Source organism: Somniosus microcephalus, unplaced genomic scaffold (assembly GCF_052327205.1).
Source record: "Somniosus microcephalus isolate GS21.2 unplaced genomic scaffold, FLI_Smic_1.0 unresolved_chr9, whole genome shotgun sequence".
Lineage (NCBI taxonomy): Eukaryota > Metazoa > Chordata > Chondrichthyes > Squaliformes > Somniosidae > Somniosus > Somniosus microcephalus.
Genome location: NW_028225187.1, coordinates 11,111,633 through 11,124,372, shown reverse-complemented (window position 1 = coordinate 11,124,372; position 12,740 = coordinate 11,111,633). Strand labels below are relative to the sequence as shown.

The following is a 12,740-nucleotide window of genomic DNA, read 5'->3' as shown; positions in this document are numbered from 1 at the left end:
TGTATAAGTGTTGGATATCTGAATAAGTGAGCCACAGCGGCTGTGGAGACGAGTGAGTGAACGGTCTGAATTTAGTTGGTTGGATGACGGTGTTTGTAGTGTCCGGTGCTGGATTCAGGCCAATTATGGACCAGAGGGAATTCTGCAAATCTTTTCAGCCTGTCAGTAACAACTGAATGGAAAGGATAGCATGGACATCCACGAGCAAATGGTGAAGAAGTGACATGATAATTTGCAGAACCGCTCACCCTGCACGGTTTACTGCTGTTGGTGAAGCGACGAAATGTATGACTGTTCAATTATGGGTGTACACCTTAGGAATGATGGCAAGGCCCTGGCGTGGGTGCAGAGGAGATCTACTAGAATGGTACCAGGGTTATTGGATTTATGTTATGTGGTTAATCCTACCGCTGCCAGATATTGTGGCTTTTGTAAATTTCGTCGCTAAAAGCATTAAACTGTGCAGGCTGGCCAGCTTTGACAGTGTTTATGCCACTCTTTAACTTTCAATGCTGACATGTCAATTCACTCACACATCTCCACACACGCGGTGTCTCACTTCCTCAGAGATTCCAGCACTTGTACAATTTTGTTGCTTACATTTCTTAAAACCCATCGACCACACCCTCCTTTCTGCCACTCTCACGCCCACCATCTCACCGCCACTCCCCCGTTCACCCTTCCAAACTTACCGGTGGAACAGCACCTCCCACTTGCGCCTGCACTCGAATCCAATCAATATAACAAGAATATATTCTCAGCGTGACACAGAGGGAGGAATAGACTGGATTTTAGGCGGTGTTGCTGTTCCCAGAGAGCGTTGAGCCTCAGGAATGCTTTGCCAGTCGGTGTTGTGGGTGCTGAATCTCTGATCGCCTTCAAGAAGGATGGGAAAACACATGGCAGATGGAAGTTAATGCAAAGAGGTGTGACGTGATATATTTGGAAGGACGAATATGGAGAGGAAATATGAAAGATTTTAGTACAATTTTAAACGGGTGCATGAACAGAGAGACCTGGATGTGCATGTGCACAAATCTTTGCTGGTGGCAGGATACGATTAGAGGACTGTTAAAAAGCATATGGGATGCTTGGCTTTTTCAATAGAGCAATATAGAAGAAAAGTAAAGAAGTTATGCTTAGCCTTCTTAAAACACTAGTTAGTCTCAGCTGGAGTATTGTTTTCAATTATGGACATACACTTTGGCCAGAATGGCAAGGCCTTGAAGGGAGCGCAGAGAAGATTTACTAGGATGGTACCAGGGTTAAGGGATTTCAGTTATGTGGAGAGATTGGAGAACCTCGGATTGTTCTCCTGGAGCAGAGACGTTTAAGTGGAGGCTTAATAGAGATATTCAATAACATGAGGGGGTATGATAGAGCATGTGGGGATACTCTGACAAGTGGAATGGTAACCAGAGGTAAAGGGTGTAATATATATTGGCGCACAGGCGGTTGTTAAGAGCAGGACCACTTTACCTAAAATGGCAGTGGAGTCAGATTCGACAGAAACTTCAAAAGGCAATTGGACATTTACTTGAAGATAACTCGCAGGGTTGTGGGAAGAACGCTGGGTTATTGGATGAAATTGGACAGCTCTTTCAAAGAGCTGGCACAGGCACGACAGGCCGAATGGCCCCTGTTGTGATGTAATACTTTAACCCCTCGATAATGTTAAAGGCCTATATGAGGTCTCCTCTCAGTCTACTTTTTCCTTGAGGGAAGATGCACATTAATGCCGCAAGTCATCCTTCTCATTTCCCCTTTCTCTGTTCCTGGAGTGATGAGGCCAGAATTCTTCTCTTCACCTACTTCAGCACAGACTTGGAACACAAAGGGAGATTAGAAAAATAATACTGCCGGTCCTTCTGTCCTACATCACAGCAAAACATCTGCTGAGGCTGTAACTCAGTGATAGAGTGCATGCATGTATGAATTCTTGGGTTCAATACCCCGCATTTCCAAATATTGTTTTTAACACCGTCATTTTCAGCAAAACGTTATTTTATGAGTTCCAGCGTCTCAGGCCTCGGTTAAACATTTCTTCCATTATTTACAATCTATTGACCGCGCCATGCTTGCTGCCACTCTCAAACCCACCATCTCTCAGCCGCTTCCCCGTTCGCCCTACCAAACTTCCCGGTTGAACAGCGGATCCCATCTGCTCCTGCACTCCAATCGGTTCAATATTACAAGAATATATTCTCAACCTGACCTAGCAAGACAGTGAACTTTACATTAAGACAAGGTTAAGGGAATATTCATTATCTATAAACAGGTGGTGAGCTGGTCTCCATGATCAGGATGAGGGTCAGATGTTGTTTAAATTCCATTAGTCTGAGGAACTTTTGATTAGGAGGGCAAATATCCCCTAATATTCTCTCCACTTATACTAATGGTAAATTTCAATCTCAATGCGGCAGGAATAGTTCAGTTGTGAGAGCAGTAGAAGGAAGATCAAATGTGCCGGCTATGCTCTGAATTTTATTATAACAATTGGCAACATTCTGCAATATGTCCCTATGAAAATGATTATCTTTCTTTCTACCATTTTTTATTTCTTCCCTCAAACACGATATCTTTCCTCTCACTGACATTCTGCCGACGGTTGTCATGATATTATTTGTTGTCAACTTGCAATGTTTCCCCTCATGCTCGCACGCTCTGATCAGACTTGCATTGCCTTAGTGCCTTTCAGCTCCTCAAGATGTCCCAGAGCGCTTTACAACCAATGAAGCATTTTGAAGCGAAGTTATTGTTGTAATGTTGGAAAGGCTGCAGCCTAGTTGCGCATAAAATGTCCCACAAGCAACAATGTGTTAATGATCTGTTTTACTCGTGCTGTTGATTTTGGGATAAATTATTAATTAAATTTGCAATCGGTGTGTTCCAAGAAACATCGGTCTCCAGCTTATTGCAGTTCTGACGAAGGGTCTTCAACCTGAAACGTTAACACTGTTTCCCTCTCCACACATTCTGCCTGAACTGCTAAGTATTTCCAGGATTTTCTTTTTTTATTTCAGATTTCCATCATCCACAGTATTTTCCTTTTGTATCTATTTATTAATGTTCAAACAGAGTAACCAAACCAGCTCGCGTCCAAGATTTTGTGACAAGCACGGGGCCACACAAAGGGACAAAAGCAGCACAAGAGAGAAAAGGCGATTTGAATCCCATTCGGAGTGTTGAATTTCCTCAATTTGACCGAAAGCCATATGAAACAACAATTTGAATCAGAGATTGCATTTAATTTCAGTCTCAAAATGTGAAGCAATCACACACTTCAAACCGTACACAAAAAGAAAATCACAAGGCCCGTGCGAGGCACTAAACCGCATTCAAATACAGCAAACAAATCAGTTAGCGTCAAAGATTTTGTCATTAGAAATTCATAGCTCTAGCATTTGGCTGAAAACAAGAGATTGCAGGGGCTGCTCGCTTCTCGGCCGTGGCGCCAGCGACAGGAACAAGTCATCCGCTCACAGCTGAGTCCTCCAACGTACTGGAACTGTTTGTGACGGAACAGTTCAATCCTCAGGCCCTGATTGGACACATTCAATGGGGGTGTTCTCGCGCCGCTCTATGTGATTGGTTGGTTGTTGTCACGTGATCAGGGTGCAGAGCGATGCAAGGAAGCTGAAGTTCTCTGGCAATTGTTATAGTTTCAAGCTTTCCATTCTAATCCATGTATGTGTAAAACTGAGGAAAGTGTAGAAAAGTGTTTTCAGAATGGATTATCCACTGTGGCCAATTTTCCTGCTGGATTTTAATGCAAGAACGCTGCACTTGGTGTATTGGTTTAAGGGATGTAGAATATCCATGCTGCCTGGCAGAAGACTGATCGATGAAGCGATTGATCCCATTGGAAACAGGAAGGCAGCAGCAGTATGCTCACCACTGTTCATTTCACGGAATCAAAGACTCCATTTTTAAACAATAGATGAGTTTGCAAAAATTAAAAGTTACTCACGTCTCTGGGTGGGTTCGAACCACCAACCTTTCAGTTAACAGCCGAACGCGCTGGCCCATTGCGCCACAGAGACAGACACGAAAATGTTTGCAATTGGAATTATTCCACATGAACCCATGTGATTATGTGCCAGAGTGTTCACAGCAGAGGCACCGATTTCGAAGCAAATGAGAAGCTGCGTGGGTCCAAACCACTGTCAGGGTAGTCGTGGCCGAGTGGTTAAGGCGATGGACTAGAAATCCATTGGGGTTTCCCCGCGCTGGTTCGAATCCTGCCGACTACGGCACCGAGGACGTCGTCCCAAATGATCGCTTTTTACTTAATTTGAACTGCTGCCTTTCGGTTCCTCTGCCGAGATTCAAAGCTGCAATCAAACAAAGTTTCAAGCAGAAAGTATAACAAGCACTTCACCCCATTATGACATTACGAGAGGCCTAAGCCAAAGGAGAATGCTACGTTATTTAACGCTCTTGGAACCGTCAAAGCAATTTTAACCGTCGAAAATATTTTATTTTGCAACCCATTGAAGAAAATGCACGTCTTCCGCGCAGCCATCTTCCAGTTGATGCTGCTTCCTACTGCGATGCTTATTTAATGAACTAAGGCAGACGAGCCACAGTTCTCAACACCGCCGGCCTAAATCGCTACATTAGATCATAAGAAATAGGAGCAGGATTTGGCCATGCGGCCCTCGATCATGCTCCGCCATTCAATAAGATCATGGCTGATCCTCTACCTCAACTGAAAGTTACCGACCTTACCCCATATACCTTGATTTCCGTAATGTACATATGCATCTCAGTTAGGAATGTACTCAACGACTGAACCACCACAGCCCTCTGCGTTAGAAAACTCCAAAGATAAACAACCCTTACAATGAAGCAATTTCTCCTCATCTCAATCTTAAATGGCCGGCCCCTTATTCTGAAACTTTGACCCCTAGTTCGGGCTCCACAGCCAGGGTAAACAACCTCTCAGAATCCGCCCAGTCAAGCCATGAAAGAATTTATATGTTCTTCCTTTGTAGCGTCTGCTGAATTCATTTCACCACAGAAAACTATGTTTAGCTGGATGGACAACCAGCAGGAAAAACAATGCAGCCAAAGATTTATTCTCCAACCACATTCCCTGAGGCACGCGGCCATACAAAGGGACAAAAGCAGCACACAAGAGAAAATGCGATTTGAATCCCGTTCGTAGTGTCGAATTTCCTCAATTTGACCGAACGCCATATGAAGCAACAATTTGAATCAGATATTGCATTTAATTTCAGTCGCAAAATGTTAAGCGATCACACACTGCAAACCGCACGCAAAAAGAAAATCACAAGGCCCGTGCGAGGCACTAAACCGCATTCAAATACAGCAACCAAATCAGTTAGCGTCAAAGATTTTGTCATTAGAAATTCATACCTCTAGCATTTGGCTGAAAACAAGAGATTGCAGGGGCTGCTCGCTTCTCGGCCGCGGCGCTAGCGACAGCAACAAGTCATCCGCTCACAGCTGAGTCCTCCAACTTACTGGAACTGCATGTGACAGAGCAGTTCAATCCTCAGGCCCTGATTGGACACATTCAATGGGGGTGTTCTCGCGCCGCTCTATGTGATTGGTTGGTTGTTGTCATGTGATCAGGGTGCAGGGCGATGCAAGGAAGCTGCAGTTCTCTGGAAATTGTAATAGTTGCAAGCTTTCCATTCTAATCCATGTATGTGTAAACCTGAGGAAAGTGTAGAAAAGGGTTTTCAGAATGGATTATCCACTGTGGCCGATTTTCCTGCTGGACTTTAATGCAAGAACGCTGCACTTGGAGTATTGGTATAAGGGATGTAGAATATCCATGCTGCCTGGCAGAAGACTGATCGATGAAGCGATTGTTCCCATTGGAAACAGGAAGGCAGCAGCAGTATGCTCACCACTGTTCATTTCACGGAATCAAAGACTCCATTTTTAAACAATAGATGAGTTTGCAAAAATTAAAAGTTACTCACGTCTCTGGGTGGGCTCGAACCACCAACCTTTGCAGTTAACAGCCGAACGCGCTGGCTCTTTGCGCCACAGAGACAGACACGAAAATGTTTGCAATTGGAATTATTCCACATGAACCCATGTGATTATGTGCCAGAGTGTTCACAGCAGAGGCACCGATTTCGAAGCAAATGAGAAGCAGCGTGGGTCCAAACAACTGTCAGGGTAGTCGTGGCCGAGTGGTTAAGGCGATGGACTAGAAATCCATTGGGGTTTCCCCGCGCAGGTTCGAATCCTGCCGACTACGGCACCGAGGACGTCGTCCCAAATGATCGCTTTTTACTTAATTTGAACTGCTGCCTTTCGGTTCCTCTGCCGAGATTCAAAGCTACAATCAAACAAAGTTTCAAGCAGAAAGTATAACAAGCACTTCACCCCATTATGACATTACGAGAGGCCTAAGCCAAAGGAGAATACTATGTTATTTAACGCTCTTGGAACCGTCAAAGCAATTTTAACCGTCGAAAATATTTTATTTTGCAACCAATTGAAGAAAATGCACGTCTTCCGCGCAGCCATCTTTCAGTTGATGCTGCTTCCTACTGCGATGCTTATTTAATGAACTAAGGCAGACGAGCCACAGTTCTCAACACCGCCGGCCTAAATCGCTACATTAGATCATAAGAAATAGGAGCAGGATTTGGCCATGCGGCCCTCGATCATGCTCCGCCATTCAATAAGATCATGGCTGATCCTCTACCTCAACTGAAAGTTACCGACCTTACCCCATATACCTTGATTTCCGTAATGTACATATGCATCTCAGTTAGGAATGTACTCAACGACTGAACCACCACAGCCCTCTGCGTTAGAAAACTCCAAAGATAAACAACCCTTACAATGAAGCAATTTCTCCTCATCTCAATCTTAAATGGCCGGCCCCTTATTCTGAAACTTTGACCCCTAGTTCGGGCTCCACAGCCAGGGTAAACAACCTCTCAGAATCCGCCCAGTCAAGCCATGAAAGAATTTATATGTTCTTCCTTTGTAGCGTCTGCTGAATTCATTTCACCACAGAAAACTATGTTTAGCTGGATGGACAACCAGCAGGAAAAACAATGCAGCCAAAGATTTATTCTCCAACCACATTCCCTGAGGCACGCGGCCATACAAAGGGACAAAAGCAGCACACAAGAGAAAATGCGATTTGAATCCCGTTCGTAGTGTCGAATTTCCTCAATTTGACCGAACGCCATATGAAGCAACAATTTGAATCAGATATTGCATTTAATTTCAGTCGCAAAATGTTAAGCGATCACACACTGCAAACCGCACGCAAAAAGAAAATCACAAGGCCCGTGCGAGGCACTAAACCGCATTCAAATACAGCAACCAAATCAGTTAGCGTCAAAGATTTTGTCATTAGAAATTCATACCTCTAGCATTTGGCTGAAAACAAGAGATTGCAGGGGCTGCTCGCTTCTCGGCCGCGGCGCTAGCGACAGCAACAAGTCATCCGCTCACAGCTGAGTCCTCCAACTTACTGGAACTGCATGTGACAGAGCAGTTCAATCCTCAGGCCCTGATTGGACACATTCAATGGGGGTGTTCTCGCGCCGCTCTATGTGATTGGTTGGTTGTTGTCATGTGATCAGGGTGCAGGGCGATGCAAGGAAGCTGCAGTTCTCTGGAAATTGTAATAGTTGCAAGCTTTCCATTCTAATCCATGTATGTGTAAACCTGAGGAAAGTGTAGAAAAGGGTTTTCAGAATGGATTATCCACTGTGGCCGATTTTCCTGCTGGACTTTAATGCAAGAACGCTGCACTTGGAGTATTGGTATAAGGGATGTAGAATATCCATGCTGCCTGGCAGAAGACTGATCGATGAAGCGATTGTTCCCATTGGAAACAGGAAGGCAGCAGCAGTATGCTCACCACTGTTCATTTCACGGAATCAAAGACTCCATTTTTAAACAATAGATGAGTTTGCAAAAATTAAAAGTTACTCACGTCTCTGGGTGGGCTCGAACCACCAACCTTTGCAGTTAACAGCCGAACGCGCTGGCTCTTTGCGCCACAGAGACAGACACGAAAATGTTTGCAATTGGAATTATTCCACATGAACCCATGTGATTATGTGCCAGAGTGTTCACAGCAGAGGCACCGATTTCGAAGCAAATGAGAAGCAGCGTGGGTCCAAACCACTGTCAGGGTAGTCGTGGCCGAGTGGTTAAGGCGATGGACTAAAAATCCATTGGGGTTTCCCCGCGCAGGTTCGAATCCTGCCGACTACGGCACCGAGGACGTCGTCCCAAATGATCGCTTTTTACTTAATTTGAACTGCTGCCTTTCGGTTCCTCTGCCGAGATTCAAAGCTACAATCAAACAAAGTTTCAAGCAGAAAGTATAACAAGCACTTCACCCCATTATGACATTACGAGAGGCCTAAGCCAAAGGAGAATACTATGTTATTTAACGCTCTTGGAACCGTCAAAGCAATTTTAACCGTCGAAAATATTTTATTTTGCAACCAATTGAAGAAAATGCACGTCTTCCGCGCAGCCATCTTTCAGTTGATGCTGCTTCCTACTGCGATGCTTCTTTAATGAACTAAGGCAGACGAGCCACAGTTCTCAACACCGCCGGCCTAAATCGCTACATTAGATCATAAGAAATAGGAGCAGGATTTGGCCATGCGGCCCTCGATCATGCTCCGCCATTCAATAAGATCATGGCTGATCCTCTACCTCAACTGAAAGTTACCGACCTTGCCCCATATACCTTGATTTCCGTAATGTACATATCCATCTCAGTTAGGAATGTACTCAACGACTGAACCACCACAGCCCTCTGCGTTAGAAAACTCCAAAGATACACAACCCTTACAATGAAGCAATTTCTCCTCATCTCAATCTTAAATGGCCGGCCCCTTATTCTGAAACTTTGACCCCTAGTTCGGGCTCCACAGCCAGGGTAAACAACCTCTCAGAATCCGCCCAGTCAAGCCATGAAAGAATTTATATGTTCTTCCTTCGTAGCGTCTGCTGAATTCATTTCACCACAGAAAACTATGTTTAGCAGGATGGACAACCAGCAGGAAAAACAATGCAGCCAAAGATTTATTCTCCAACCACATTCCCTGAGGCACGCGGCCATACAAAGGGACAAAAGCAGCACACAGGAGAAAAGGCGATTTGAATCCCGTTCGTAGTGTCGAATTTCCTCAATTTGACCGAACGCCATATGAAGCAACAATTTGAATCAGATATTGCATTTAATTTCAGTCGCAAAATGTTAAGCGATCACACACTGCAAACCGCACGCAAAAAGAAAATCACAAGGCCCGTGCGAGGCACTAAACCGCATTCAAATACAGCAACCAAATCAGTTAGCGTCAAAGATTTTGTCATTAGAAATTCATACCTCTAGCATTTGGCTGAAAACAAGAGATTGCAGGGGCTGCTCGCTTCTCGGCCGCGGCGCTAGCGACAGCAACAAGTCATCCGGTCACAGCTGAGTCCTCCAACTTACTGGAACTGCATGTGACAGAGCAGTTCAATCCTCAGGCCCTGATTGGACACATTCAATGGGGGTGTTCTCGCGCCGCTCTATGTGATTGGTTGGTTGTTGTCATGTGATCAGGGTGCAGGGCGATGCAAGGAAGCTGCAGTTCTCTGGCAATTGTAATAGTTGCAAGCTTTCCATTCTAATCCATGTATGTGTAAACCTGAGGAAAGTGTAGAAAAGGGTTTTCAGAATGGATTATCCACTGTGGCCGATTTTCCTGCTGGATTTTAATGCAAGAACGCTGCACTTGGAGTATTGGTATAAGGGATGTAGAATATCCATGCTGCCTGGCAGAAGACTGATCGATGAAGCGATTGTTCCCATTGGAAACAGGAAGGCAGCAGCAGTATGCTCACCACTGTTCATTTCACGGAATCAAAGACTCCATTTTTAAACAATAGATGAGTTTGCAAAAATTAAAAGTTACTCACGTCTCTGGGTGGGCTCGAACCACCAACCTTTCAGTTAACAGCCGAACGCGCTGGCCCATTGCGCCACAGAGACAGACACGAAAATGTTTGCAATTGGAATTATTCCACATGAACCCATGTGATTATGTGCCAGAGTGTTCACAGCAGAGGCACCGATTTCGAAGCAAATGAGAAGCTGCGTGGGTCCAAACCACTGTCAGGGTAGTCGTGGCCGAGTGGTTAAGGCGATGGACTAGAAATCCATTGGGGTTTCCCCGCGCAGTTTCGAATACTGCCGACTACAGCACCGAGGACGTCGTCCCAAATGATCGCTTTATACTTAATTTAAACTGCTGCCTTTCGGTTCCTCTGCCGAGATTCAAAGCTACAATCAAACAAAGTTTCAAGCAGAAAGTATAACAAGCACTTCACCCCATTATGACATTACGAGAGGCCTAAGCCAAAGGAGAATACTACGTTATTTAACGCTCTTGGAACCGTCAAAGCAATTTTAACCGTCGAAAATATTTTATTTTGCAACCCATTGAAGAAAATGCACGTCTTCCGTGCAGCCATCTTCCAGTTGATGCTGCTTCCTACTGCGATGCTTATTTAATGAACTAAGGCAGACGAGCCACAGTTCTCAACACCGCCGGCCTAAATCGCTACATTAGATCATAAGAAATAGGAGCAGGATTTGGCCATGCGGCCCTCGATCATGCTCCGCCATTCAATAAGATCATGGCTGATCCTCTACCTCAACTGAAAGCTACCGACCTTGCCCCATATACCTTGATTTCCGTAATGTACATATCCATCTCAGTTAGGAATGTACTCAACGACTGAACCACCACAGCCCTCTACGTTAGAAAACTCCAAAGATACACAACCCTTACAATGAAGCAATTTCTCCTCATCTCAATCTTAAATGGCCGGCCCCTTATTCTGAAACTTTGACCCCTAGTTCGGGCTCCACAGCCAGGGTAAACAACCTCTCAGAATCCGCCCAGTCAAGCCATGAAAGAATTTATATGTTCTTCCATCTTAGCGTCTGCTGAATTCATTTCACCACAGAAAACTATGTTTAGCTGGATGGACAACCAGCAGGAAAAACAATGCAGCCAAAGATTTATTCTCCAACCACATTCCCTGAGGCACGCGGCCATACAAAGGGACAAAATCAGCTCACAAGAGAAAAGGCGATTTGAATCCCGTTCGTAGTGTCGAATTTCCTCAATTTGACCGAACGCCATATGAAGCAACAATTTGAATCAGATATTGCATTTAATTTCAGTCGCGAAATGTTAAGCGATCACACACTGCAAACCGCACGCAAAAAGAAAATCACAAGGCCCGTGCGAGGCACTAAACCGCATTCAAATACAGCAACCAAATCAGTTAGCGTCAAAGATTTTGTCATTAGAAATTCATACCTCTAGCATTTGGCTGAAAACAAGAGATTGCAGGGGCTGCTCGCTTCTCGGCCGCGGCGCTAGCGACAGCAACAAGTCATCCGGTCACAGCTGAGTCCTCCAACTTCCTGGAACTGCATGTGACAGAGCAGTTCAATCCTCAGGCTCTGATTGGACACATTCAATGGGGGTGTTCTCGCGCCGCTCTATGTGATTGGTTGGTTGTTGTCATGTGATCAGGGTGCAGGGCGATGCAAGGAAGCTGCAGTTCTCTGGCAATTGTAATAGTTGCAAGCTTTCCATTCTAATCCATGTATGTGTAAACCTGAGGATAGTGTAGAAAAGGGTTTTCAGAATGGATTATCCACTCTGGCCGATTTTCCTGCTGGATTTTAATGCAAGAACGCTGCACTTGGAGTATTGGTATAAGGGATGTAGAATATCCATGCTGCCTGGCAGAAGACTGATCGATGAAGCGATTGTTCCCATTGGAAACAGGAAGGCAGCAGCAGTATGCTCACCACTGTTCATTTCACGGAATCAAAGACTCCATTTTTAAACAATAGATGAGTTTGCAAAGATTAAAAGTTACTCACGTCTCTGGGTGGGCTCGAACCACCAACCTTTCAGTTAACAGCCGAACGCGCAGGCCCATTGCGTCACAGAGACAGACACGAAAATGTTTGCAATTGGAATTATTCCACATGAACCCATGTGATTATGTGCCAGAGTGTTCACAGCAGAGGCACCGATTTCGTAGCAAATGAGAAGCAGCGTGGGTCCAAACCACTGTCAAGGTAGTCGTGGCCGAGTGGTTAAGGCGATGGACTAGAAATCCATTGGGGTTTCCCCGCGCAGTTTCGAATACTGCCGACTACAGCACCGAGGACGTCGTCCCAAATGATCGCTTTATACTTAATTTAAACTGCTGCCTTTCGGTTCCTCTGCCGAGATTCAAAGCTACAATCAAACAAAGTTTCAAGCAGAAAGTATAACAAGCACTTCACCCCATTATGACATTACGAGAGGCCTAAGCCAAAGGAGAATACTACGTTATTTAACGCTCTTGGAACCGTCAAAGCAATTTTAACCGTCGAAAATATTTTATTTTGCAACCCATTGAAGAAAATGCACGTCTTCCGCGCAGCCATCTTCCAGTTGATGCTGCTTCCTACTGCGATGCTTATTTAATGAACTAAGGCAGACGAGCCACAGTTCTCAACACCGCCGGCCTAAATCGCTACATTAGATCATAAGAAATAGGAGCAGGATTTGGCCATGCGGCCCTCGATCATGCTCCGCCATTCAATAAGATCATGGCTGATCCTCTACCTCAACTGAAAGTTACCGACCTTGCCCCATATACCTTGATTTCCGTAATGTACATATCCATCTCAGTTAGGAATGTACTCAACG

General features: G+C 44.9%; 7 non-coding genes across 7 annotated transcripts; 5 read left to right on the top strand and 2 right to left on the bottom strand.

Moving 5' to 3' along the window:
- Nucleotides 1-3,969: 3,969 nt before the first annotated feature.
- trnan-guu (transfer RNA asparagine (anticodon GUU)) lies at nt 3,970-4,043 on the bottom strand. The gene has a single exon. It is a non-coding gene; the product is annotated as a tRNA-Asn (tRNA).
- A 128-nt stretch (nt 4,044-4,171) lies between these two features.
- Nucleotides 4,172-4,253, top strand: trnas-aga (transfer RNA serine (anticodon AGA)). Its single transcript has one exon. It is a non-coding gene; the product is annotated as a tRNA-Ser (tRNA).
- A 1,906-nt stretch (nt 4,254-6,159) lies between these two features.
- Nucleotides 6,160-6,241, top strand: trnas-aga (transfer RNA serine (anticodon AGA)). Its single transcript has one exon. It is a non-coding gene; the product is annotated as a tRNA-Ser (tRNA).
- A 1,906-nt stretch (nt 6,242-8,147) lies between these two features.
- Nucleotides 8,148-8,229, top strand: trnaf-aaa (transfer RNA phenylalanine (anticodon AAA)). Its single transcript has one exon. It is a non-coding gene; the product is annotated as a tRNA-Phe (tRNA).
- A 1,703-nt stretch (nt 8,230-9,932) lies between these two features.
- Nucleotides 9,933-10,006, bottom strand: trnan-guu (transfer RNA asparagine (anticodon GUU)). The gene has a single exon. It is a non-coding gene; the product is annotated as a tRNA-Asn (tRNA).
- Nucleotides 10,007-10,134: 128 nt separating this feature from the next.
- trnas-aga (transfer RNA serine (anticodon AGA)) lies at nt 10,135-10,216 on the top strand. Its single transcript has one exon. It is a non-coding gene; the product is annotated as a tRNA-Ser (tRNA).
- A 1,905-nt stretch (nt 10,217-12,121) lies between these two features.
- Nucleotides 12,122-12,203, top strand: trnas-aga (transfer RNA serine (anticodon AGA)). The gene has a single exon. It is a non-coding gene; the product is annotated as a tRNA-Ser (tRNA).
- Nucleotides 12,204-12,740: the final 537 nt, after the last annotated feature.